Raw genomic sequence first — 26270 nt, 5'->3', positions numbered from 1 at the left:
CCTCTTGCTTAGAACATATCAAGAGGTCAAGAGACACCCAAGGGACCTCAAATAATCTCTGTCTAGGGAGTTTATGAGAAGCTTCCGTGGAAGCCAGCAAACAGCTCTCTCCCACATCCAAGTCCTCTTGCTACTGTAACAAACTACCATGAACTAAGTATCCAAAGCAACACAAAGATATTGCCTTACTGTTCTGGAGGTCAGGAGTCTGAAGCAGATCTCATGGGCGAAAACCAAGCTGCTGGTGAGGTGGTATTGCTTCTGGAGCCTCCAGGCTTATACTCTCCACCTTCCAGGTCTGCCCACAGTCCTTGGGCCACGGCTCCCCGCCTAATGTTTCCAAGGCCAAAAACAGCACATTGGTTTCCCCACTCTCACCTCTGCTTCTACCCCACCCCTTCACATTTAAAGGCCCTTGTGATATCATTGCTTCTCTGGCGGCTCAGCTGGTAAAGAATCTGCCTGCAATACCGGAGACATGGATTCAATCCCTGGGTTAGGAAGATCCTCTGGAGAAGGAAATGGCAACCCACTCCAGTATTCTTGCCTGGAGAATTCCATGGACAGAGGAGCTTGGAGGGCTATAGTCCATGGGATCTTAAAGAGCTGGACACTACGGAAGCGGCTGAGCACACACACAGGAATGTGATATCACTGGGCCCACCCACATATTCTAGAACAGGGGTCCCCAATCCCCAGGATCTAATGCCTGATGATCTGAGGCGGAGTTGATGTAATAATAATAGAAATAAAGTACAAAATAAATTGAATGCCCTTGAATCATCCTGAAAGCACCTCCTCTCCTGCCCTGGTCCATGGAATAATTGTCTTTCATGAAACCAGTCCCTGGGGCCAAAAAGGTTGGGGACTGCTGATCTAGAATATTCTCCCATCTCTAGGTCAGCTGATGAGCAGCCTTAATTCCATCCACAACCCTAATTCACCTCTGCCATGTCACTTGCATATCCACTGATTTCAGGGACTTGGACGGGGACGTCTTTGAGGGCCCATTCCTCTGCCTAATGTAGACTCTGGGGGCCCACTCCAGACTTACCATCAGAATCTGCCTTTTAAGATCTGCAGGTGCCTGAAATGCACATTCAAGTGTGAGCGGCCCCCACCTGGGGCCCAACAGGGCAGACATCTCTCAGGCTCAGGGCTGCCAGGTGAGTCAATCAGGTGTGAGGACCCCTCCTGAGGTCTGGTTTTCTCAGCTCGGTTGCCACAGTTGCAAACGTTTCATCTCCTTGCAGGTGAACCCCAGCCCTTCATGGAGCATGAGGTCTTTTGTCCAGAAACATGAACCGAGGGGCAACCTCTCATAGGTGGTTTGAAGGTTCAGAAATATTCCCCAAGGGTGAGAAAATGGGCTTCATGTCTGAGTGTGAGACTTGCATGCCTCTCTGAGGAATTACAGTTTGCTCTTTGGCTGCAGCTCTGAGAATGGCTGGTCCTGCGAAGAAGTCAGAAAGCTTAATGAAAACCGTGACTCAATACAAACAGTTGGCACCACTGGCCCCCAGAGCCAGGGGAGGGGTCTTGGAGGTTCCCCAGGTGAGGTCACTGAGGCTCAGGGAGTTTGGGACCTGCTCAAGGTGTCACGAGTGAGGACTGGAGAAGCTTGGAGAACAGGGAGCCAAGCTAGTGGGGTCAGACCCACACACCCTGTCTCTAACTGGCTGCTATGTGGGGGCTATACTGCAACTGAGGGCCAACCCCTCACAGGAAGGAGAGAGCAGGGCTTAACATCGCCAGACCACTGGATCCATCTGTGCTGAGGGAAAGTTGATGTTCACAACTGTCTGGACTTGGCCTGATCTGGCCAGTCCCTCAAAGCAGCCAGCCAAACCTGGAATTTTCCAGGCAGCCAGTTAGCTGTGGAAGGGAAGTGCTCCAGCCATCACTAACCTGGGCTCCACCTGAGATAAGGCCTGGGAACGCTGACCCAGGGCACTTCCTCCCTGGAGCAGACCTCTCTGAGCCCCGGCACGTGCCCGTAGCCAGCAGCCAGTGTGCCACGTGCTGCTGGGGCTGCAGACAGGTACCAGGAACGGGAAACTTCCTGGGAGTGTCCACTCCCAAGGCACAGCCTTTCCTCTGCCAGGTCCCAGAGACCCCCAAGGAGCTGACATCTGGAAGCCTCCTTCCATACCCCAGCAATGCTCAACTTCCCTGCACTGCTGAAAAACATCTGGCTGGCTTGGCACCTAAGTGGGGTAAAAATAGCATGCCATCTTGTGAGCGGGCACCACGCCATCTCAGCAGATGGGCACCCACGCTGGCAGCCAAGAGCCCGCCAAGCATTATGGAAGGCATTTGCAGAGGGTAGGACTCACAGCTGGAGGGGGCACAGAGGTGAGTGCCAGGCCCCTAGGGGAGAGGGGCCAGGAGGTAAAACAAGAGGGCCGGAGAGAGGGACAGGACCCCTCTGCCCTTCACAGGAGGGATGTGGCAGGGGAAGAGAGAAAATGCACCTGGACACTGGAAGGCAGCACGGCATGATGCTGAAGGTCTGCTCTTGAAGCCAAATGGCCCCACATTTGAATCCTGCCCCCACCTTCACTAGCTGTGTGACCCTGAGCCAGCGATGAGCCCCTCTGAGCCTCAGTGTGAAATCCACGGTGCAGGGCTCTGGTAAGGCTACTCCTCATTCTTCATTCACTCGTACTGAGTGTCCACTATGGCCTGAGCACTGTGCTCAGAGTGGGGGTGGAAGCGACCAGGTTGCATCGAGGTCTCTTTCCAGCATAGGAAATAGACATTTTTAGGAAAGTGACACAAATAAAAGGCTTCCCTGGTGGTTCAGTGGTAAGGAATCTACCTGCAACGTAGGAGCTGCAGAAGATGCAGGTTTGACTCCTGCGTCAGGAAGATCCCCTGGAGGAGGGCGTGGCAACCCACTCCAGTATTCTTGCCTAGAGAATCCCATGGACAAAGGAGCCTGGCAGGCCACAGTCCATGGGGTCACAAAGAGTCAGACATGACTAAAACGACTTAGCAAGCATACACGCACACCACAAGTAAAAGCAAAATGTCAACAGAGATAAGGCCTCAAAGGGAAGGTGTGTGGTGTGATGAGAGCCTATGATGGAGGGGGGAGCACAGGAGAGTCGGAGCAGATGTCCCCACGGAAGGGACAGTGAAGATCTGAAGGAGGCAGGGAGTTAAACAGGGTGACATGAAAGAGGGGACATTAAGCTCTTAGCACAGTGCCTGGGACCTGATAAATATTGGTAAGTGGAATGATTATTAATGAATATCACTGAAAACAGAATTGGACTGATAGCAATCTCTCCCATCCAGGGTAAAAATGCCAGACTTCAGCTGGAGCAGTTGCGCCAGAAGAGAGGCTGACCTCTTTCTTGTCTCCACTCGGAAGAGAGCCAGAGGCCAGTGGACTTTAAAAATAAAAAGCTATAAAAATAACTCAGACCTCCATTGAAGCCATTTGGAGTCTCTAAACACCACTGAGTTCAAGCAACAAAGCTCCCGGGACCCTCCTCTCCCGCGAGCTTTGGACAGTTTGGCAGGGGTCCAAACCAGGTGCCAAGCTCAACCTCCTCCCCTGCATCTGGAACCAAAGCCAGGCAGCCTGCCTGCCCGAGCATTTGGTGACCTGGCCCAGCCGGCGCTTACCCCAAACACTGTCCCTGAGGACGGCAGGCCCCTGCTGGAGAGCACTGATCTTCCCCCTGGGGCAGAGCCTGCTGACCTTCCCCCCAGGGGCAGAGCTTGCTTGACCAGGGAGCAGGATGCAAATTTCATCCTCTGAGTACGTTCTGCAAACATGCTGCCTTTTGAAGAATGTTAAAGTGCTGGGAAAGCAGTGTGAGGTCCCCAGGGACACATCTGCCACTGAACAGCGAGAAGCACTCTGCTGTGCAGCCAGTCAAAGGTGGTACCTTCCTCATGGGCCAGAGCCCCCACTTGCCAGCATACAGACCCCACTGGGTGAGCCCCAGGCTACCCGAACATCAGGTACTTTGTGTGCACATCGGCCTCAGGGAGATGTGGCTCGGGCAAGTGCCAAGGAGTTTGGTATGGGACACCTCCCGTGCCCTGCCCCACGTTTGCCCCACATCCTTCCCGGCCACCTGTGCCTCCAGCTGGTGCTACAGCAATCACCTGGGCCCAGGTGGACCTGACCACATCTGATCTCAGCAGCAGCCCCTCTTCTCCACTTTCCACCCCTGGGGATTCCCAACTGCCACGTTGTGTAGGAACCCGCACAGTCATTCGGCTATTCGCCAGGCTGGGAAGCACAAGCCTGCCCACGCACCAGAGGCAACCTTGACCCTCGAATGAAAGGCACCAAAGTCAGGCTGGGAGCACTTCCCTCTTCTGTACTGCAGCTCAGCTCTTCTGGGTGCTGTTCTACATGACTCCTCAGAGGATCCTTGCCAGTCGATGGTCGGCAATGATGACTGCCTCAGTAATGTACCCCTACGTTCCCTCATCCCCTGTCCCTAACTCTGTGGGGGTCAGTCCCCAAATTAAACTACCTGCATGCAAGCCTTCAGTCTCCAGCTCTTTTTTCTCAGGGAAACCTGAGCCCAGACAGTTGCTCTCCTGCCCTCTCCCCACCAGCTGGCAGGAGTGGTGAAGCTTTCAGGGGCACGTGTGGCAGTTCTGTGGCCAAAAACAAGAGAGTTTCTGCTCCCCCCTCTCCCAGCTGGAACCCAGACAGCTGGATGGGATGAACAGCTCAGAGTGTCACGCAGGAAGGACTCTTAGCCAGTGCCTTTCACATGGATTAATGGTGGAACTCTTCTGCAAGCAAAACCTCACGCACACAGCGGGTATTTGGTATTCGGTCCTGCTCCTTAAAGAACTTGCTTTACCTCTTGAGAAATACATTGTGCCAATTTGTGACATCTTGGCTGGAAAGACTCTTAAGTGACCCCTGCCCAGTTTGGAATTCTGAGAGGCAATGTCTTTCCTTTCTGTCTTACAAGCAGGCCTAATCAACTGGACATCTTCTTTCGGGAGTCAGTCTTGAACAAGAAACCTAGGGCAGGCATATTGATTGGAAGGCAGTCTTCATGATGGTGGAAAGCCTTCTCAAACTCTCTCAGTTATCATCCCCTGATCCCAAGCCTGGTCCTCCAGACTTACTGAGTCTTTGAATAACTATCCCTGGCTCTAAGATCCTCTTAATACATTTTTCTTTCTCTTTGGCTAGGAGACTCAGCTTTCTGATACTCACAACCAGTAATGCCTACAGATCCTCACCACATCCCAATATTTAAAGTGGATAAAAGTGGAGATTCGCTGTTGAAATGGAGGAGGCTGGGCAAGAGTGCCCCCCTCCTGCACTTGCTCACAGTGGCTTCTGTGTTTTCTCCAAAGGGGCTCTGAGGCCTGAAAGGGCTCTGTTTGAAAAGCCTCCATCTCATCCCATCACTTTTGTACAAATGAGGGAAGCAAGGGGAGAGAAACTCATTGATTTGCCAGGGCCCTGGCACTGCTTGGTGATGGCTGGCAACTCAGGCCATCTGGCCCCCGAGGCAACAGCCTTCCTACCACAGCACAGTGGCAGGCTGTCTAGAATCTAAGAGACATGTAGATGGCAAAATTAAGCTAAGGACCCACGTAAAGATCAAGTGCGTGGCAGGGTCTTTCCTACACTTCTCCAAGGCCACAGTTGACAGGCGCACAGGACAGTTGTGGAGGGCTCCTCCTCACCTGCGCCCTTCCTGTCTGCTGATGAGAACTGGTCCCTACCAACAGATGTGTGTTGCAAAGCAGGGTGCCAGCCTTTCCCAGGGCACAGCTCCTTGAACCCTCATCCTACAAGATGCTGTAGAAAAAAAAAAAATCTTGTGATCCAGTATCTTACTTTCTAGATACTTCTGATGCACTTTCTTATTTTTCACATATTATAATGAAATGAGAGGGACTTCCCTGGTGGTCTAGTAGCTAAGACCCTTCACTCCTAGTGCAGGGGGCCAAGGTTCAATCCCTGGTCAGGGAACTAGATTCTACATGCCTCAACTAAGAGTTCATACACTAGAACTAAAGATCCCACATGCTGCAGCTAAGACCCGGCACGGCCAAATAAATGAATAAAGATTTTTAAAAGAATGAAATGAGAAGTTGTGTGATGAAGGGGTTATGAGCATGTACTCTGAAAATTGACGAACTGGGTTTAATTATCAGTTCTTCCTCCTTCTAGCTGTGTGCCCTCAGTCAAGTAACTTCACCACTCTGAGCCTCAGCTTTCCCACAAATTGAGAATAAAGCAAATGACCCAACTGCGTTCAGTGAGGTTCTGCAAGAAGCAGATGCCAAGATGAGATGTGTATGAGGGAAACAGCTGTGAGAGAGTGTGGGAAGAGGCTGCAGGAGGCTAGAAATGCTGTGAAACCTCCAAGCAGATTGAATTCCTGCAAAAAAAAAAAAAAAGAGAGAGAGAGAGAGAGAGGAAAGAAAGAAAAGACCTCAGATTGCAGGGCCATTCTAAGAAAGTTTTGAGGAGTTCCTAAGTCCCCATCAACTGTGAGGAATCATGCATCACCCAGGAAAGGGCCTGTCTCTATACCCCTGATGCGCTGGGTCACTGGAGGCAACAGCTCGTACAAAGTGAGGTCTCTGCCCAATACAGAGATGGATTCAGAGTCCAGTGGCGGGGGCCCTCAGCCAATCCCACCCCCAGCAGTAAGAGCAGCACATCCCCAAGCCTTTCTGAGCCCTATACCAACCTCAAAAGGTAGGATTAACTTACATAAAACCTCTTAAAGTGGTACCTGGTACAGTGAGAACTTATGTGTTGCCTTCAAACAAATAAACACGGTTCTGAAAGCAGGTTGCTTCTTCAAATCCATTTGTATGCCCGATGTGATAGTTAGCCTTTTTGGTTTTGAATCCTAGAAATCTGTTATTAAACTGCTGATCCATCTTACAATCAGCACATTTTGGAATCCAAGAAATACGTTCAGAAAGCTTTACAAAATGTATATCCCCTCTGAGACTTGCATTGGCACACTAAAGATTTTGAAAAGTTCTGCAATACATAGCCCTATTTTACTTTGCTCAATTCTATTTCCCAAATGGCTTTGCCCACAGATCTAGGGTTTGCATATGCTTCCAATAAATTCCTTTGCTCTTTAGTTAAGAGAAGTTGATTTCTGTTGCTTGCACCCAAATCCCAACTGCTGCTGCTGCTGCTGCTTCTGCTGCTGCTGCTAAGTCACTTCAGTTGTGTCCGACTCTGTGCAACCCCATAGATAGCAGCCCACCAGGCTCCTCCGTCCCTGGGATTCTCCAGGCAAGAACACTGGAGTGGGTTGCCATTTCCTTCTCCACTGCATGAAAGTGAAAAGTGAAAGTGAAGTCGCTCAGTCATGTCCGACTTTTCGCGACCCCATGGACTGCAGCCTACCACACTCCTCCACCCATGGGATTTTCCAGGCAAGAGTACTGGAGTAGGTTGCCATTGCCTTCTCCAAATCCCAACTGAGACAAACTCAAAATAGCAAAGAAGTGAAAGTGGAACTGCCCTGGATGAAGAGGTGAGGAGGAGCTCTAATTTGGGGGAATTCACTCTGGCAAATGTCTGTGCTTTGCAAATGCTGATGGCTGCTGTTTCAGATGATTCTCAGGAATTAGATAGTGAGACTATTTCCCGATATGCACAAGCCACCCCATCCATCCCTGCAATTTTCCCCACAAGGTCCCTGGAGGATGAATTTGGAAAAGGCTCATCTAACCCAGCCCTTTATTGACATTAGCTCCACCAGCCTCACTCAGTGAGCAGAGAATCTTCTCCCTCCAGGCTCCAGAGAGGTATAAAAGCACCATGGATAAGAGCCTCTGGCCACTCCGATCAGAAGCTGATGGCCGTGAACAAGCTCAATGGGAACATTTTCCTCATTTCTCATTGGTTTACTGTCTGCTCTGTGCCAGGCACCACGCTCACAAGTGGGGATTCACAGATGACAGAGACAGCCTTTGTGGCTGGGTGAGACATTTTTTACTCGGTGTCTCTGATTCTTACCATCCACCTTTCTGTCCTGTCCAGACACTTGGACCTTGAACATCTGAAGCAAGGGTGCCTCACTTCAGCACACGGCGGGGGGGGGGGGGGGGGGGGGGGGGGCGGGGCTGCTGTTTACTGCAGGCCTCAACGGCAGCTCTGCCATGGGGCCCCAGGTATGTTTAAGTGCTGCCCCCAGGAGCAACCTTAGCCAATGTGGGAACAGATACTCCCCTCTGTCATGAGTAGACCATGCTGAGGTGCTCTCATCTGCTCCCCAGAGATCATGTGCCCACAGCAGAGGCCTCTTCCAGGCATTCTGGCCTACCAGCCTTCCCTGATGAAGTCTCCAGCCCCCCACCCACACCCTTTCCCAAGAACCACATCATCAAAATACACTATCTGCACACAAGCTCTTATCTCAGTTGATTTAGTCCTACCCAACTCTTTGTGACCCTACGGCCTACAGCCCACCAGGCTCTTCTGTCCACAAGATTTCCCAGCCAAGGATACTGAAGTGGATTACCATGCTCTCCTCCAGAGGATCTTCCCAACCCAGGCATTGAATCCAGGTGTCTTAGGTCTCATGCATTGGCAGGTGGATTCTTTACCACTAGTGCCACCTGGGAAGCCCTCTATTTTTTAGAGAAACCCAAAGTAGGACTTCTTTTTTTTTTTTTTTTAATAACAATAGTACATTGCATTTGTAGCAATTTAAATGGTAATAACTTCTATGAATTCATTTGATCCTCAAAGCAACCAAAAATGATATACAAGCCAAACAGAAAGCTCATTTTAGAGAAGAGGAAAAACTGAAGCTCAGGGAGGTCAGTTAACTTGCCAAATGTTACACAGCTAGGAAACAGTGAGAGTCAGGGCTCCTCCAGCTCAGCCTGAGCTACTTCACTAGAGGCATCAGTTCAGGGCCTGGAACATCAACCCAGATGCAAAGGCGGACCATTCAAATTCTCTTAGGCTGAATTTGGAAGGATACTTATGAATCGGCTGGATGAAAAATGGGATGGACAGAGACGGGGACAGAAATTCTGACAGAGGGAACAATAGAAGCAGAAACCCAGAAGCTGGGGTCATTCATCACAGATGCTTCTGGAAACTGTAGGAAACACAGCTTGGCAGAAACATAGGGTCAAGGAGGCACCTGTGGAATGAGTAAGAAATAAAACAAAAACTCATCCAGGGCCTGTGGACTCAGCGACTTGATTACTGACACAGGAACACAAGGAGGACATGGTGGGGCACAATGCAGAAAGGAGGTGAGGCTCGCTGGGGAGGTGTCACCTGATCCATATTCAGAGCCTCAGCTGCTGGCAACCAGGATTGGCTTGTTTCCCCCAAGAGCTCAGGACTCCATTCCTGAGAGACAGCCCATGACACTGCCCTTGATAGCCTAAAAGAACTCGGTCCTTTTCTCTTGGGAAGCGGCGCATCTTGATTCTCTAATGAGTAAGTAATCAAGGCCAGCGAGAAGCTAGACAGGAAAGCAGCGCCCATGGGTAAAATCAGAATCAGCAGCCACTGAACAGAGTATCATGCCCCTCACAGCAGCATCTTCAAGACATGGTCACTTCTGCGGAGAAAGGCTGAGACTAGCTCTCTACTCAGCCAAGACAGTTGCTGACGACCTCAGACCTTGTCTACACGGAGTACAGAGAACCGTGCTTAACAAGTCATCTCCCCTACACAGACACCCCAGCAGAAATAGTCTCTCAACAGGCAGACGCCATCTTCCTTGCTAGTGGGAGCATAAACCAGGGGGAACTCTCTAGAGAGAAATTTGGCGGTAGGCATGAGAAACTTAACAATGCTCAGAACTTTTATTGCGGCAATTTCCTTTCTAGGAATTTGTCCTAAGGAAAGAGTCAGACAAATACAGTGGGATGCTTGTTCCGGCCTCATTTATATTAGGAGAAAATGAAAATGAACCTCAACGTCCAGCAGTTGGGGCTGGAGTAAATAATAAGCATTGTCCGCTCAATGGAAAATGATGCAGCCATTAAACAGAAAGGAAGTGTGTGTAGAGAGATTGCAAAAATAGCCACAGTTGTGCTCCTCTGTGCGTGCCCCTGGCAACGTGACTCTGCAGCAACTCTCATCAAGGGAGGGGGTCTCTTCTGGACCCTCCTGGCCACCATGCAACTCCCTTTGGTCCACAGAATACAACGTGACAGTGCATCTGTTCTGAGCTGAGCTTAGGTCCTACGAGAACTTGAGCTCTCCTCTCTCCCTGCCTCCCTCCCCATCTCCCTCTCTACCCCTCCCTCTCTGCTGGGCAAGCAGCCATAATGGGGACTACCAATCCATGTGGTGCATTTGGCACCTGGCCAGCCACCCAGTATATCTAGAGGGAAGAGATCCGGGTCTTTGCCTACAGCACTAGAGCGGTGAGTGCAGCCCAGCCCATCCCCCTGCCGTGGCTAGCAGGAGGGACTCACGGCCATGAGACACTGGAGATGCTGAGCTTGCTGCGTTTCTTTGTCCATCTGTGAGTAAAGCATTGCTCCAACCAGCGCCTTGTGTGCAGAGTCCTCCTTGGCAACTCCTAACCTCTAAAGCTCACAGAGGACCACGTCTGTGGGCTCTGACTTCTGGCACTTGGTGTTGCTATGATCTTTGCTATCCTCCATACAGTGGGAATCCTCGCCTGGGGTTGGTGGCCGCATCTTCCTGCTTAAGGCTCTCTCTGCATCTCTGGCTCTCAGGATCCTGCCCCCTCCGTGTGCACATGCTCAAGCTAGCCTGTTGGAATATGAGCAACTGCGTGACAGACAGCCCAGTTGTCTCAGCTAAAGCCATCCCTGACCAGCCTCAAAGCAGGTGACCTTCAAACACAAGAGAGTTTGACCAAGATCAAGAAGGCCGCCCGCCAGCCCCAGCTGATGAAGGACACATCGGGCAAGCCCAGTTAAGCCCTGAAGAACCATCTAGTTGGCCTGCAGACTTGTGAGCCACAGTAACTACTGATTTTTAAATCCAGCATTCCTTAAAGTGAGGTCCAGGGCAGGGGTACCTCAAGGGTGTCTCTAAGATCCTATAAGAGAGTCTGCAAGGTCAGAACTCTTTTTGTGATACCAGGAAGACCTTCTTTGCCCTTTCACTGTCATCCTCTCATGAGTGTACAGAGGGCTTTTCCAGAGGACCCATGACATGTGATGACATCTTCACTTTGATAGCAAGTAGGATGTATGCTTGGGGGCTTCCTAGGTGGCGTTAGTGGTAAAGAGTCTGCCTGCCAGTACAGGAGACTTAAGAGACATGGGTTCGACCCCTGGGTTGGGAAGATCCCCTGGAGGTGGAAATGGCAACCCACTCCAGTATTCTTGCCTAGAAAATTCCATGGACAGAGGAGCCTGGTGGGCTACAGTCCATGGGGTTGCAAAAAGTTGGACTGGACATGACTGAGCGTCTGAGCACCACAATGTATGCTTATGTATGCTTGATTTCAAAATGCTCTTGGTTTTAATTTCCAATATAGGAAACACTGATCGATAGAGCTGACATAAACAAAAGCTCTGTGAGGTCTTTAGGGATTTCAAATATTTGAAAATGCCCTGGGACCAAAAAAGCTTGAGCACCACTGTGCTAAACCACAGAGCTTGGGGGTTAGTTGTTACACAGCAGCAGGTGCCTGACACAAGGTGGGTACATGTGACTGACAAGGAAAGAGGTTGGTACCATAGTGCCTTTTTCACACAATTTCAAGATACAGTTTTTGTATCTTGCTTTTGTTTTAAAGCTTTTATACAGTTCTATGTCTATCCAAAATGTTAGCAGTCACTATCTCTGAAGGATGAGATGATGGGTCATTGGGGTAGAATTTTCCCTCTTTTGTTATACATATCTATGTTTCCTAAGGTTTTGTCAGAAGTCTAAGCTTTATATATATATATATATATATATATATATATATATATATATATATATATATATATATGTATGTATATATATAGCTTTAAAACAAAGAAAAGAGTCTTTAGAAAGAAAAGAGAGCATCCTCTCTTTCTCTGTTGCCACAGCCACACTTACAGGGAGGTTTTGGTGGGAGGACCCCGGAGAAATGAACCGGTCACTCTCTATATCCCTTCTCACGCCCACCCAGGGAGATTCAGCCAAGGAGCTGGAATTTCCACTGCCTCAACTTCTGGGGGCCAATAGACCAGATTTCTCTCAGTGCCCTCTTTTCAAATAAGAGATGGGGACACTTAATGCCGACCCCGCTTAGAGACGCCCCCAAATGAGAAGCGAGCATGGGCGAGCACGAGCCATTTCACGTTCCTGAGCGCAGAGCCCCTAGGAGCTGACTGCATGCCAGCAGCGGTTGCCTAGGGAACACCAGTGACAGAAAGGAGACATGAGGACACTAAATAACTTTAGCAACTATTTGCATTTGGCAGATGCAGCCGGGGGCAGGGCCCTGCGTGCCTCCTTGTGGAAAAGCCACGGGAAGCCCAGAAGGAGCCAGCACCTCCCAGCAGGAGCAGGAACAGGGAGGCCGGCCGCTGAGGGAGGGAGGGGACCTCTGGACTCTTTCACAGTCTCTCCTCCAAAGCCTGCTGGAGCCAGAGATCAGGAGCCGCCTGCGTGTTCTAAAAGGGTCCCAAGGCTCTCTGCGTTCTGAGTGGTCCGACCACAGGCCAGGAAACCCCAGAGAGGGGCAGCCTCTCCTGAGGACTGACTCCCCCCACACACCCCTGCCACTCCCCCAGGCTCCTGCTGCTGCCCCCACCGCCCTGGCAGGCAGGAGACAGGACGGGCTGTGAGGCTGCAGGGCTGCTTTGCTTTGCTGATGTGCTTAATTGGGAGCCTTTTTACCTGACAGGTGAAAAGTCTGGGTGAGGGGAAGTCAGCTCTCTGTCAAACCGGCTCCCTCCCTCTCTTATCTGTCTCCCCTCATTAGGGCTGAGTTAGGCCCCAGTGCCCCAAAGAAGAGCAGGCAAATGAGCCAGGCCCTCCTGCCCTGGCCTGGGAATTGCTGCCACTGTGACTGAGTCACGCAGGGATCCGTGGGGCTCCTTGGCTGAGACCCTCCAGGGCCCCCAGAGCCGCAGGGCATCCCACTCTCTGGGTGGGATAGAGACACAGACCCTGAAGACAGGCCAGAAGGGGCCCAGCCTGAGTCTGGCTTGTCTCACTGGCCCCCCTTCTGAACCTTCTAGTCAGATCGGATTATATCAGAAATGATTGGCTCTTTTATTCTCCCCTTTGCTGGCAGCCCCCGCGCCCCTACTCCTCTCCGGTCTGACCACATCTGTAGACTCCAAACAGAGCCAACAGAAACAAAAACAAAGCAAACCCTGGCGGCAGCCGGTGAGGGCGGGGAGGTGCCACCCATCTGGGCTGGCCACGGGCAGGCGCGGGCTGCCAAGGCAGTCTCCTGCTGGTGAAGGCTCTGCACGGAGTAATCAGCCGATCGGGAGTTGGACGGGCCTCGGTGAGGGAACAGGACCTCGTAGTCGGGCCAGGTAATCGGACAGGAAGGCAGAAGGACTTGCCCGCTGAGCAGGAAAGCGTGTGCAGACTGGAGGACCCTCCTGAGCGAGATGGCCGTGGGTTGGCAGTGTCCCACAATGGGGCTGCCATCATGCATCTTCCAAACTGCTTCCCAGTCTGAATAGCTTCTGGACACTTCAGCTTCTAAGCATGTATGCATCAGGAGGATCCACTTAAACCCAGGCAGGGTATTTTTTTCTTTGTTTTAATTGAGCATGTTCAGGGCTGCAAAAGCAGAAGAGAAATAGGCAATCTAGTAGACTGCTGGTGGGGATGACAAGTGGCTGACATTCTGGAGGCCAGTTTGGGCTCCAAGACTGCTTGTATGTGTCCCTGAGAGAGACTCAGGGACCATGGTGCTGGCAATTCTGGATTTTGCAGCCTCGGAATTTTGTGCCCTTTGCAGTGAAACTGGGTTTCTCACTGCTGGTGCTGGTGAGGCTGAAAATCCACCATCCTTGCAGCCCCAAATCTCTACTGACACCAGTTCCTGGTGGCCAGCAATTCCCACCACCATAGGAGCAAGATGAATGGAATGCCTTTGGTGCTACAGTCACTTGGAAGGATCTCACAGCAAGGTGGTTTACGTCTCCAAATCTTTAGAGTTTGGCAATAGCTCCTCTTCGGGTGACAGCTAAGGCTCCTTTATTCCAGAAAACACACATGCCACCACCAGCTAGGGTAGGTGCTGGTATTCTTTATAAAGGAACCGTATCGCCTCTTCCCTTTGATGCTATGCTCTGTGAGACGTTTGGGGTCCCACACTAGACTCCATTCCCTATGATAAAGGTCCTTGAAACTGTACCACCATCCGAGCTATCTAAATCTTCCAGTCCCATCTGTACCGGACATTCAAACTCAAAGGTGGATGAGACAGGAGGCCTATATCTCTCAGAGATTGTGAGCAGACACCCAGGAAAAGAGTTCTCATCTAAATCTGTTCACCTGGTCATTCAAATTCTGGTTCCTGCTCAGCCAGAACACCATCATGAAAGTGAAAGTTACTCAGTTGTGTCCGACTCTTTGTGACCCCATGGACTATAGTTCAAGGAATTCTCCAGGCCAGAATACTGGAGTGGGTAGCCCTTCCTTTCTCCAGGGGATCTTTCTAACCCAGAGATCAAACCCAGCTCTCCCATATTGCAGGTGGATTCTTTACCAGCTGAGCCACCAGGAAAACCCAAGAATACTGGAGTGGGTAGCCTATCCCTTCTCCAGCAGATCTTCCTGACCTAGGAATCGAACCAGGGTCTCCTGCATTGCAGGCAGATTCTTTACCAACTGAGCTATGAGGAAAGCCGAACATCATCACATGAGCCTAGAAAATGACTAGATGGTGTAGATAAATATCAATAACACATCCAGCTGCAGGGCAGGATTAAACTGATTTTCATCCCTTTGCCTCTTTCTTTGCATTATGACAGACTTCCTGGTCTCCAAAGCAACTGTGAATTTATTATTTCATGGGTCCTGCAGATTACTGGCAAAAATGATGCAGACGATTTCCCTCCCTGTAATCACACCTCTTTACAACATGACTCTACAGGTTCACCCACGGAGAGGTGGAGTTTGTTTCTCCACCCCTTGAATCTGGGTAGCCTGTGACAGGCTCTGACCAAATGAATAGAGCAAGAGTGACAATGTTAGTGGGGCAGGTCATGGCATCAGGAGGCCATGTGCACTTTGCCTTTCTCTCTTCGACTCCAGGCATCACCAGAGCCAGCCATCAGAGGATGGCAAACCAGTGGAGAGAAAACCAACTGTCTCAACTGGGCCAGCCCGGAACAGACGGCCCAGCATCTAATAAAAGGTACTTGAGTGCGTCCAGGCAAAACTGAAAAATTGCCTAGCTGAACCAAACCGCTAAGTGTTATGAGCCACTGTATTTGGGGGGTTCTTTTCAGGCACTAAGGGCTGATCCCATGAGTTCCTAAACAAAGAAGGGTATCAATTTTGTCAGAAAATGCTGGCACAAGACTGGGTATTTCATCCCAGACCCCACTGCCAGGTAGTAACGTGTTTAAAAGTTGACCCCAAGTGTTCTGCTGGTCTGTTTTCTCATTTGTGTTTCCTCCAGAGTAGCAGGTACTTTGCTTCTAGACAGTGGCCCTTAGCGATCCCTCATGAGAGAGACTGCTGCATTTTCCTGAGGACCTGTCCTACGTCACCTGCAGCTGCCCCATCCGACACCCTGCCCTGCCTCCAACCCTCAGCAGGCAGCAAAGCCACACATCAACCATCAGCTCCCTAATAGCAAGTCAGCCGGCACTGCCAGCTCATTCAATTTGCAGGGCTCAGGAGGCTCCCATGCCAGCCGGCATCCCTTCCTGCTGCAGGCAGCAAGGACAGCAGCCCAGCCACAAGAACATGAAAACACTGCTTTTCAACCAGACTGAATGGGATCAGTGGGTGGGCCGGTCCACTTGTCGGCATCAGTTGGAGATCAAAGCAACACAGGAGGGAACAGACCCAGAAGGGAGAAGGAGCAAAAAGCCTCCCTCAACACACTCCATATCCAGCCAGGGCTTCTAAGGGGAATATGTGGGAATAATCCTGACAGAAACATCACCCCTCCCCAAGGAGCCCAGGAGAGAAAGGGTGACAAGGATACAGAATGGGGGTTGGGGACAGGGTGGTGGGAGGGGGGTGGAGGCGGAAGAGGAAGCAACAGAAAATACAAAGGAAGGAAGGAGGGCAATTGGAGGAAGCAACTCCACCCTCTTACAGCTTCAAAGAGGGCCCTTCTCTGTCCCTGGGCCTTCAGGGAACCAAGAGGGCAGGGGGCCCCTGGAGGAGACAGCTGCACGCAGTCCTGGCTGCACGCGTGGCACTGGCTGCCAGCTGCAGGGGAAGCAGGCTCTCCTGGCTCCAGAAGGCAGAGGGCTGGTACTTTTTGCTTTTCTCTGAAGAGTTGGAGAAAACAGAGCCCAGCCCCATGAACCTAGCCAGGTCCAATTTCCTCCCACAAGGCAAATTATTTCCTGTGCTTGGGAAACACACCTGGCTCAAATTCTCAAGCCCCGGGCCAGGAGCTCAGAGCTTTCTCCCAGTAGATGGTCCTTGGGGGAAATAAAATGCTTGGCTGAAGCAGAACACTTTGATGGCAAAAATCCTCAGAGGGAGACAAATAAGCTCTCCAGGGCTGCCCCATCTGCTCTCAGTAGGTAGCAGTCACAATAATGGTCATGGCAATAAAGATGATAGGAATAATGATGGCCACCATTAAATGAGCACTTACTAAGTGACAGGCTCTTTTTTTTTTAATGGCCTCCTCACAATTCGAGGCCGTCAGCATCGGAGACCAGTGCCCCCATCTCCACCCTTAGGTACAGGATGCTCTGGCTGGTATCATCTGCAACCCCTGCGTCACTTTGCTGAAGGCTTCCTCCTACCCCAGCTGCCTCTGCCCACTCATCAGCAGGCTGGAAGTGCCAGAGAATAAAAAATCCCACCCCCCAGAGCAACCTCGGCCAATAAGGAAGGAGTTGCGGGTCGACACTCCAGCTCCTCTGCTCTTTGAATGAGAGAACTCTGTGTGGTCTTCACTGGCTCCCAACTGGGCTTAATCCTGATAGGATGAAACTCTGGTCACCCAGGATGGTCATTTGCTTGAGATCATACCTGGCGTGGGCTGCCTTCCTTTCCTGTCTCACCCACTCTCCAGATCCTTCCTAGTGTTTCCTTGGGTCGCCTTCCCAAGAAACAGCTTGTGCTAGAATCCTTGTCCCAAGATCAGCTTCTGGGGGGGGAATCCAACCTATGAAAGTTATAGGACCATTTTATAGGTGAGAAAACTGAGGTCCAAAGGGTTTAAGAATTCACCTTCTTCTGCCTCACTTAGAGTGCTCTTAATGACTATTCTCTACTGTGATTTCTATGACTTTGCTGAATTCTCTGGGTGCCAAGTAAACTGTAGTTCAAGCCAGAGAAAGCCCAGAGGATGCACCCGCATTGGGAGGCTATGGATCTGCAGTGCCTTGAAGCAGCTGGATCTAGGCCTAACTGGTTAAGAAGAAAGGCTTTGCATCAGGAGACCTGGGTCTCCCTTCTGGAGATGCCACTTAGTTCCGTGGCCTTGAGCAAGTCCTTCAGCATCCCTGAGCCTCCTCGGGAAAGGGAGGCTACAACAGATAGCTAGTGAGGTGAAAATTCAGAGCAGTGGCTGCCCAGTAGGTAGGTGCCCCAGACCCTGCATTCCTGTGAGAACGAGAAGAGCAGTGTGGGAGGGGCAGGGCCAGCCAGGGGAGCCCCATCACTCTGCCTCTTGCCAGCCCTGAGCCTTGGGACAAGTCTGTTGCCCTTTTGTGCCTCCATTCCCACCTGGGTCAGGTCTGGGTATATCGTGTTGTGTGGATGAAATCAAATCCTGAAGGCGGGGTGGGGCACTTGATGGGGGCCCAGATGCCTTCCTGTCTGGTTGTCTTAGGGTTTGCTTTTAACTAGGTTGCTCTGAGCCCGGGGACATTTAAATAGAGTTTAAATTTTTAAAAACCAGTCTGATTCCAGAGCACCTCGTGCAACTCCCAAAGTCCTGAGCCAGCCCAAGGGTCTCCAGAGATGAGCAGCTTCTACAAAGGGCCTCCCAAGCCCAGGAGGGCCAGTCACAGCTGGAAGAACAGTTGTGGGCCACTGGCTAGAAACCCAGAGACCACTTCTTAGAGAAAAGACACAGATACAAAAACCCTCAAACTTTAAGGGGAGATTTTGGATCCCTGAGCTGTAGCTCTCCACTGGGGGAACATAGCTCCCTGGAATGCCTAGGACCCTTAACTGCTGGACCAGTGGGCTGGAGATCTCCAGATCTACCAGGCATATTAGTCCACCTGGCTCCATGCCCTGAGAGATGGCCCCATACGAGCATATCCACAGTCTCCTTTGCCCTCTAGCCTCCTTTTAACACTGGTAGGACTCTGAAGGGTAGAAGGAAAAACAGGCCCATTCTGGGTCTCCCCAAGTTAACAGCATCCTCTGCCCGAGGTCACACCCCTGTCAGGAAGCTTCTTTCACCTGGCCCCTCTCTCCCAGCTTCAGGTCATCACTTATTCCCTTCTCCTTTTAGCCTAGGGGTGTAAGGACTCCAGGCTAGTAGTCTTGGGGCATGACCAACCTCTTATGGTTTCCCTAAGCCCTCTGGCATGCTCAGTCACTTCAGTCATGTCCAACTCTTGGCAACGCTATGGACTGTAGCCTGCCAGACTCCTCTGTCTATAGGATTCTCCAGGAAAGAATATTGGAGTGAGTTGCCATTTCCTCCTCCAGGGGATTTTCCTGACCCAGGGATCAAACCTGCACCTCCTTGCAGCTACGGCACTCCAGGTGGATTCTTTACCCCTGTGCCACCGGGGAAGCCCCAAACCTTCTGGACACCTTTGTGAGTCATCCTTTTAATAAACTCTTCTCAATTACCCTGCTTGAGTATATCATCAATTTCCTGCTGAGACTCAGACACAGCCAATAAATTCAAAGCATCCTGTAAAGTTGGCATTTGCCAGAACTATGCTTATGGATCATAACAAACTGTGGAAAGAGATGAGAATACTAGACCATCCTACCTGCCTCCTGAGAAACCTATATGCAGGTCAAGAAGCAACAGTTAGAACCCTGTATGGAGCAATTGATTGGTTCAGGATTGAAAAAGGAGTATGACAGGGCTGTCTGCTGTCATCCTGTTTATTTAACCTATGCACTGAGCACATCATGAGAAATGCTGGGCTGGGTGAGTTACAAGCTGGAATTAAGATAGGCGGGAGAAATATCAACAGCCTCAGATATGCAGATGATACCATTCTAATGGTAGAAAGTGAAGAGGAACAAAAGAACCTCTTGATGAGGGTAAAAGAGGAATGTGAAAGAACCGATCTTAAAACCAAATAGCAAAAGAGTTAAGATCATGGCATCTGGCCCCATTAATGCATGGCAAACAGAAGAGGAAAAGGTGGAAATAGTGACGGATTTTCTCTTCTTGGGCTCTAAAATCACTGCGGATGGTGACTGCAGCCATGAAATCAGAAGATGATTGTTTCTTGGCAGGAAAGCTATGACAAACCTAGACAGTGTGTTGAAAAACAGAGACATTACTTCTGCCGACAAAGGTTTATATAGTCAAGGCTGTGGTCTTCCCACTGGTCACATACGGTTGTGAGAGCTGAACCGTAAAGAAGGCAGAAGGCCGAAGAATTAATACCTTTGAGATGTGGTGCAGGAGAAGACTCCTGAGGATCCCTTGAACAGCAAGGAGATCAAATCAGTCAATCTTAAGAGAAATCAACCATGAATACTTATTGGAAGGACTGATGTTGAAGCTGAAGCTCCAGTATTTTGGTCACCTGATGTGAACAGCCAACACTTTGGAAAAGTCCCTGATGCTGGGAAAGACCAAGGGCAGAAGAGAGCGTCAGAGGATGAGATGGCTGGATGGCGTCACCAATGCAATGGACATGAACTTGGGCAAACTTTGGGAGATGGTGAAGGACAGGGAGGCCTGGCATACTGCAGTCCATGGGGTTACACAGAGTCAGACACCACTGGGTGACTGAGCAGCAACAATGCTTATATACTGTCACTATGATGTGAACTGATGCTTTTGAACTGTGGTGTTGGAGAAGACTCTTAAGAGTCCCTTGGACTGCAAGGAGATCCAACCAGTCCATTCTAAAGGAGACCAGTCCTGGGTGTTCATTGGAAGGACTGATGCTGAAGCTGAAACTCCAGTACTTTGGCCACCTCATGCGAAGAGTTGATTCACTGGAAAAGACTCTGATGCTGGGAGGGATTGGGGGCAGGAGGAGAAGGGGACAAGAGAAGATGAGATGGCTGGATGGCATCACCGACTCGATGGACGTGAGTCTGAGTGAACTCTGGGAGATGGTGACAGACAGGAAGGCCTGGCATGCTGCGATTCATGGGGTCACAAAGAGTCGAACACGACTGAGCGACTGAACTGAACTGAACTGATGATGTGAATAGGTCTCAATGCCAAATTGAGCAGGTTATATGCTGCATCTGCTAAAATGCCATTGGCTACAAATAACAGAAAACAAGATCCACACTGACTTAAACAGAGGGGAATGATTTTCTCACTTACCAGAAGGCCTAGAGGTTGGTAGTTGCTGACCCAGGTTTTAATGAGCTCAGGGCCAACCACAGCTATTCTCTTGGCATTTCTCTCATGGGTAAATAATGGCTGCTTCAGCTCCAGACATCTCATCCATGTTCAAGTCGAAAGTAAACTGTCCACAGGAAAAATAGATAGCAGTACTCATTTCTGCACAAGAAAGAGAAAGATTTCCCAGCCCGTCCTGCCCAGCATTTTCTCACAGGCTAGAACTGTAGCGGACTGCCCTAGCTGCAAGGGAAGCAGGGAAAAGAATTATCCAGGTTGCTTTCCTCCACACAGGAAAGTAGCAAAGGAAAGGAAGCTGCAAACCAAGTGTGGGTAACTATTCAGCAGGGCCTACCAGGTGCACTAAAGAATAACACAGACATGGCGAGGAATGAACACCACAACTCAGGGTCAAGTCAGCCTCTGCCACCTCCCACTTCCTGTGTTTACTGGAGCAAGCGAGACTTCTGCAGGTCAAGACAACAAATGATCCTATTCAGGAACCAACCCTGTTCCTTCATGTATGCTGCCAAAAACCTAGTATTTTGAAAGTCTAATAGGTCTACAAGAAAGTTAAATCAATTCATGATTTTCTGGTGCTCAGAGTGAAATTCCAAGATCACCCTATAGTTGCACAGCACAGAAGTCTGGGGTGAAGGGCCAGAGCCCTTAAAGGGCAGAAGCTGATTTGAAAGACTGAAAACAGGATCTATATATGGATTCAACCCTCCTAGCTCTCCACTCCCTCCCCCAGAACGCTCCTGTCTTTTAAACCTCCAAATATATCTGGCATTGTTAAGAAATATCATTCTTCTTCCAAAATATCCCTTTCAACTTTGACTTCTGCTCAAATATCTGAGCATAGGACCATGTGGCCATCTCTTGACAGTAAAATGACACCATACCAATTCTTACTTTCTTCTTTGTGTTCATCTGTCCCTTCTCATTTTCTTGACAGTGAACGTGGTTGGTGTGTAATCATTTTTTTCAGTTAGGTTGCTTCCCCCACCACCACCACACAGCATACATTAAACGGGAAATGAAAATACCACCCTAGCAAATTAAACTTTTGCCTCCATTCTCCCACTCCAAGGGGGACTGAAAAAAATACCCCAAAGGGGCATATGCAGCTGCCAATCATTTGCAGTGTTGGACTCAAGTGGCCTTTCAAATGAGTAGTTCAATTCAGTGGACCTCAACCGGCCCCCTCTACACAGCCTGGGGAGAGAAAGGTTAATTCCACGCTGCGTTCGAGGTTTATCAAACATATCAAACTTTCCTTAAACAGTTTCAGAGATGGCCAAGCAACAGAATAACCCCGCAAAGCCCTTTCCCACTTAATTTCAGAGCCTATGTGTATTTTGATGGAAATATAATCCATATGTTTGCTTCATTTGTATATCCTCATCCACTCGACTCTCAGAGCTAGTTGATTGATGTCCGAAAGCCCTCAGAGGCTTTTGGAAGAATTTTTTTGTTCTCTCAAAAAGAGGAAGCTGCCTTTGCTGGCGGCAGCAAGAGCTTGCCTGCCAAACGTCTGAGAGTGACTCACAGCACAGAAGCCAAAGGTCTGGAAAAGCAGATTACAGACCAGGTGTAGTCCTTCTCCAGGAAGGAGGCTCATGGTGATTTTCCATATCCAATATTTATTAATCACCCACTATTTACAGATTGTGGTGCTGGGGGTGGGGAGCTGAGAGACTACAAAAATGAGTCAAGAGTTCTCTTCCATAGGAGTTACCACTGATATACTGAGAGCTTCCCAGGTGGTGCTAGTAGTAAAGAACCTGCCTGCCAGTGCAGGAGACATAAGAGACATGGGTTTGATCCTTGGATTGGGAAGATCCCCTGGAGGAGGACATGGCAACTCACTCCAGTATGCTTGCCTGGAGAATCCTATGGACAGAGGAGACTGGCAGGCTACAGTCCCAGAGTCACAAAGAGTCAGACACGACTGAAGTCACTGAGCACACACGCACTGAGGTCAGCAATTTTTCTGCAAAAGGCTAGATAGTAAAAAGTTTGCCTTTACAGATCAGAAGCCCTGTGTGACAATTCCACAACTCTGCCACTGCAACCTGAGAACCATCAGAGATAGCACGTGAATAAATGCAGAGTGTGGGGCTGTATCCCAGTAAAATGTTTCACAAAGGCTGGGGTGGGACCAGTTTGGCCCCTAGTCCAGGTGAAACCACGTGAAACTTGATATTTGACATCCTGACCTCCAGAAACAGCAGTTCATGTGGTCCCACCTAATGGCTGGGGAGATGAAATAAACACAGATGACTCTATTGTGAAAAAGAAAGTATAAAAGGCCATCAGCACAGTAGAGTTGATTTAATTTGATGGCTTTTCTGAAGCCATCTCTGAGGGAGTTGACAATTCCAGCTGCTGCTGCTGCTAAGTTGCTTCAGTCGTGTCCGACTCTGTGCGACCCCATAGACGGCAGCCCACCAGGCTCCCCCGTCCCTGGGATTCTCCAGGCAAGAACACTGGAGTGGGTTGCCATTTCCTTCTCCAATGCATCAAAGTGAAAAGTGAAAGTGAAGTTGCTCAGTCGTGTCCAACTATTAGCGACCCCATGGACTGCAGCCCACCAGGCTCCTCCGTCCATAGGATTTTCCAGGCAAGAGTACTGGAGTGGGGTGCTATTGCTTTCTCCGGACAATTCCAGCTAGGCGACCCCAAATGCATCTCTCTTCACCCTGCCTGGTGACCAAAATGCACTATGGCATTCTCCATTTCCAATAGGAAATGTGCAACCCTGGTTTTCAAGCAGCATTCCCTTGGGGCTTTCTAGGTTTGACTAGCATTCATGGAAGGGGGAAGATGGGCCTTTCTGATGAGGTTTGAGAAGCAGAGGAGAAACTGTTGTTATCAGGCTGCTGCTGCTGCTAAGTCACTTCAGTCGTGTCCGACTCTGTGCGACCCCATAGACGGCAGGCACCAGGCTCCCCCGTCCCTGGGATTCTCCAGGCAAGAACACTGGAGTGAGTTACCATTTCCTTCTCCCATGCATCAAAGTGAAAAGTGAAAGTGAAGTCGCTCAGTCGTGTCCGACCCTCAGCAACCTCATGGACTGCAGCCTTCCAGGCTCCTTCATCCATGGGATTTTCCAGGCAAGAGCACTGGAGTGGGGTGCCATCAGGCTGGTTCCCTGCAAGTCTAATCAAAGTGTTCGATTTGCCTCTTGAAGACTCTGATGGGGATAGAGCAGGAAACATCTCCCTAACTGATTTGTGTAGGACAATGTTTATTGTGCAAAGCCGTCCTCCAAACTGTGTTCTGGGAACCACCCTGTGGAGATGCTGCATTCTGTTTCAAAGAAGGCCAGTCTCCCCTCATGGCAGATTCCATCTCTAGGGCCCAGGGGACTAAGAACAAGGTGAGTGGAATAAGATGGGTAAGAAGAAGATTCTGCTGTCAGTTTGACATCTGTCCTAGACCCCGGGGGACAGTTTTAACTGGGATGGGTCCCTGAAGCTGCCCTGATGAGATAACTGCCACTTTGCTGCTTTAAAGTAGGTAATTTGACACCCAGACTTGAACCTTTCCGGGAGAATTCCTGTAATGACATTATGACATCTTGTGGCCACTTAGAGGAACCCACACTATTCCCTCTGGGTTTTGATCCTGAAGAAGAGTCCCACTGAAAGGCCACCACCCAAAGATGCCCCAGGGGGACATCTTCCCTTTCCCTGCACCTCACTGGCTGACTGGGTACATCGCTACCATTTATTGTCTTGCTACTCAAAGTGTGGTCCTCGGACCAGCAGGAATGACAGCAGTGCATAGTCTCTGGGCACCCCAGAGCCAGAGTCAGAATTGGCATTCTAATAAGAGCCCAGGGAACTGGTACACGTGGTCAAGTTTGAGGAGCATCACTCCAGCCTATGTTTCTTTGTGGCTACATGCCAAGTTTTGCTTCTTTTTCCAATAATGGGAGGAAAAAGGCAAGCACCAGAGGCCAGAGAACAGAACATTAAGTCAGACGGGTCACTGGGTAGCTCTAACTACCTCATTGTTTCTGAGGATTTCCAAGGGCCCTTGGATAAGATCAATAAGCTTACTTAGCTGTTTTGCTAGTACTTATTGGATTTTTTTTTTTTTTTTGCTGGACCCAATACTAAGCATTCCACAAGCACTATCTATCTTAATTGCCTCCAACTTTGAGGCACAAGCTATAATTAGCCCATTTTCGAGATGAGGAGACAAAGGCTTAGCAGAGAGGTCTACTTCCAGCTAATCAAGCAGATGATCTCTGCCCAAAACTCACCAGAGTTTGTTCGGACAGAGTAATAGCTTACGGTGAACTATGTCAGATTTGTGATCTCTGAAGAAGATTTAGCTTAGGGACCAGGGACCAGGCTTGATCACTTAAGAGCTTTTGTGTAACACAGTTTTATTAAAGTGAAAAAGGGACAGAGAAAGCTTCTAACATAGACATCAGAAGGGGGACAGAGAGAGCCCCATCGCTAGTAGACCTACTCCCACAACATACATCTTAAAGTAACAAGATTAGAACTAACAATAGAAAGGTCTTATCCACCCCCTCCCACAGTATACAAGTTTTAAGATAACAAGGTTAGTCAGAAGGTTCTTCTTAAGAAGAAACATATCAGCGAGCAAGATACATTGTTATTATTGATTCAGTTCAGTTGCTCAGTCATGTCCAACTCTTTGCAATAGACTGCAGCACGCCAGGCCTCCCTGTCCATCACCAACTCCCAGAGCTTATTCAAACTCATGTCCATTGAGTCGGTGATGCTATCCAACTATCTCATCCTCTGTCGTCCCCTTCTCCTGCCTTCAATCCTTCCCAGCATCAGGGTCTTTTCAAATGAGTCAGCTCTTCGCTTCAGGTGGCCAAAGTACTGGAGTTTCAGCTTCAACATCAGTCCTTCCAATGAATATTCAGGACTGATTTCCTTGAGGATGGACTGGTTGGATCTCCTTGCAGTCCAAGGGACTCTCAAGAGTCTTCTCCAACACCACAGTTCAAAAGCATCAATTCTTCGGCGCTCAGCCTTCTTCACAGTCCAACTCTCACATCCATACATGACTACTGGAAAAACCATAGCTTTGACTAGATGGACCTTTGTTGGCAAAGTAATGTCTCTGCTTTTCAATATACTATATAGGTTGGTCATAACTTTTCTTCCAAGGAGTAATCATCTTTTAATTTCATGGCTGCAGTCACCATCTGCAGTGATTCTGGAGCCCCCCAAAATAAAGTCTGACACTGTTTCCACTGTTTCCCCATCTATTTCCCATGAAGTGATGAGTCCAGATGCCATGATCTTCATTTTCTGAATGTTGAGCTTTAAACCAACTTTTTCCCTCTCCTCTTTCACTTTCAACAAGAGGCTCTTAAGTTCTTCTTCACTTTCTGCCATAAGGATGGTGTCATCTTCATAGCTGAGGTTACTGAGATTTCTCCTGGCAATCTTGATTCCAGCTTGTGCTTCATCCAGCCTGGCATTTCACATGATGTACTCTGCATATAAGTTAAATAAGCAGGGTGACAATATACAGCCTTGACGTACTCCTTTCCCAGTTTGGAACCAGTCTGTTGTTCCATGTCCAGTTCTAACTGCTGCTTCCTGACCTGCATACAGATTTCTCAGGAGGCAGGTCAGGTGGTCTGGTATTCCCATCTCTTGAAGAATTTTCCACAGTTTGTTG

The 26270-nt window shown here is 49.6% G+C and overlaps 1 long non-coding RNA gene across 1 annotated transcript in view; it reads right to left on the bottom strand.

The window, feature by feature from the left end:
• LOC138424320 (uncharacterized) overlaps positions 1-26270 on the bottom strand; it is a 109391-nt gene that overhangs the window by 6317 nt on the left and 76804 nt on the right. The window contains exons 3-4 of the long non-coding RNA XR_011250751.1: positions 1055-1453; positions 190-330 (exon numbers count right to left, since the gene is read on the bottom strand). This is a non-coding gene — a long non-coding RNA (uncharacterized lncRNA). The remainder of the gene's footprint in view (positions 1-189; positions 331-1054; positions 1454-26270) is intronic.

This window comes from Ovis canadensis, chromosome 19 (assembly GCF_042477335.2).
Source record: "Ovis canadensis isolate MfBH-ARS-UI-01 breed Bighorn chromosome 19, ARS-UI_OviCan_v2, whole genome shotgun sequence".
Lineage (NCBI taxonomy): Eukaryota > Metazoa > Chordata > Mammalia > Artiodactyla > Bovidae > Ovis > Ovis canadensis.
This window is presented reverse-complemented; position numbering and strand designations above follow the sequence as displayed.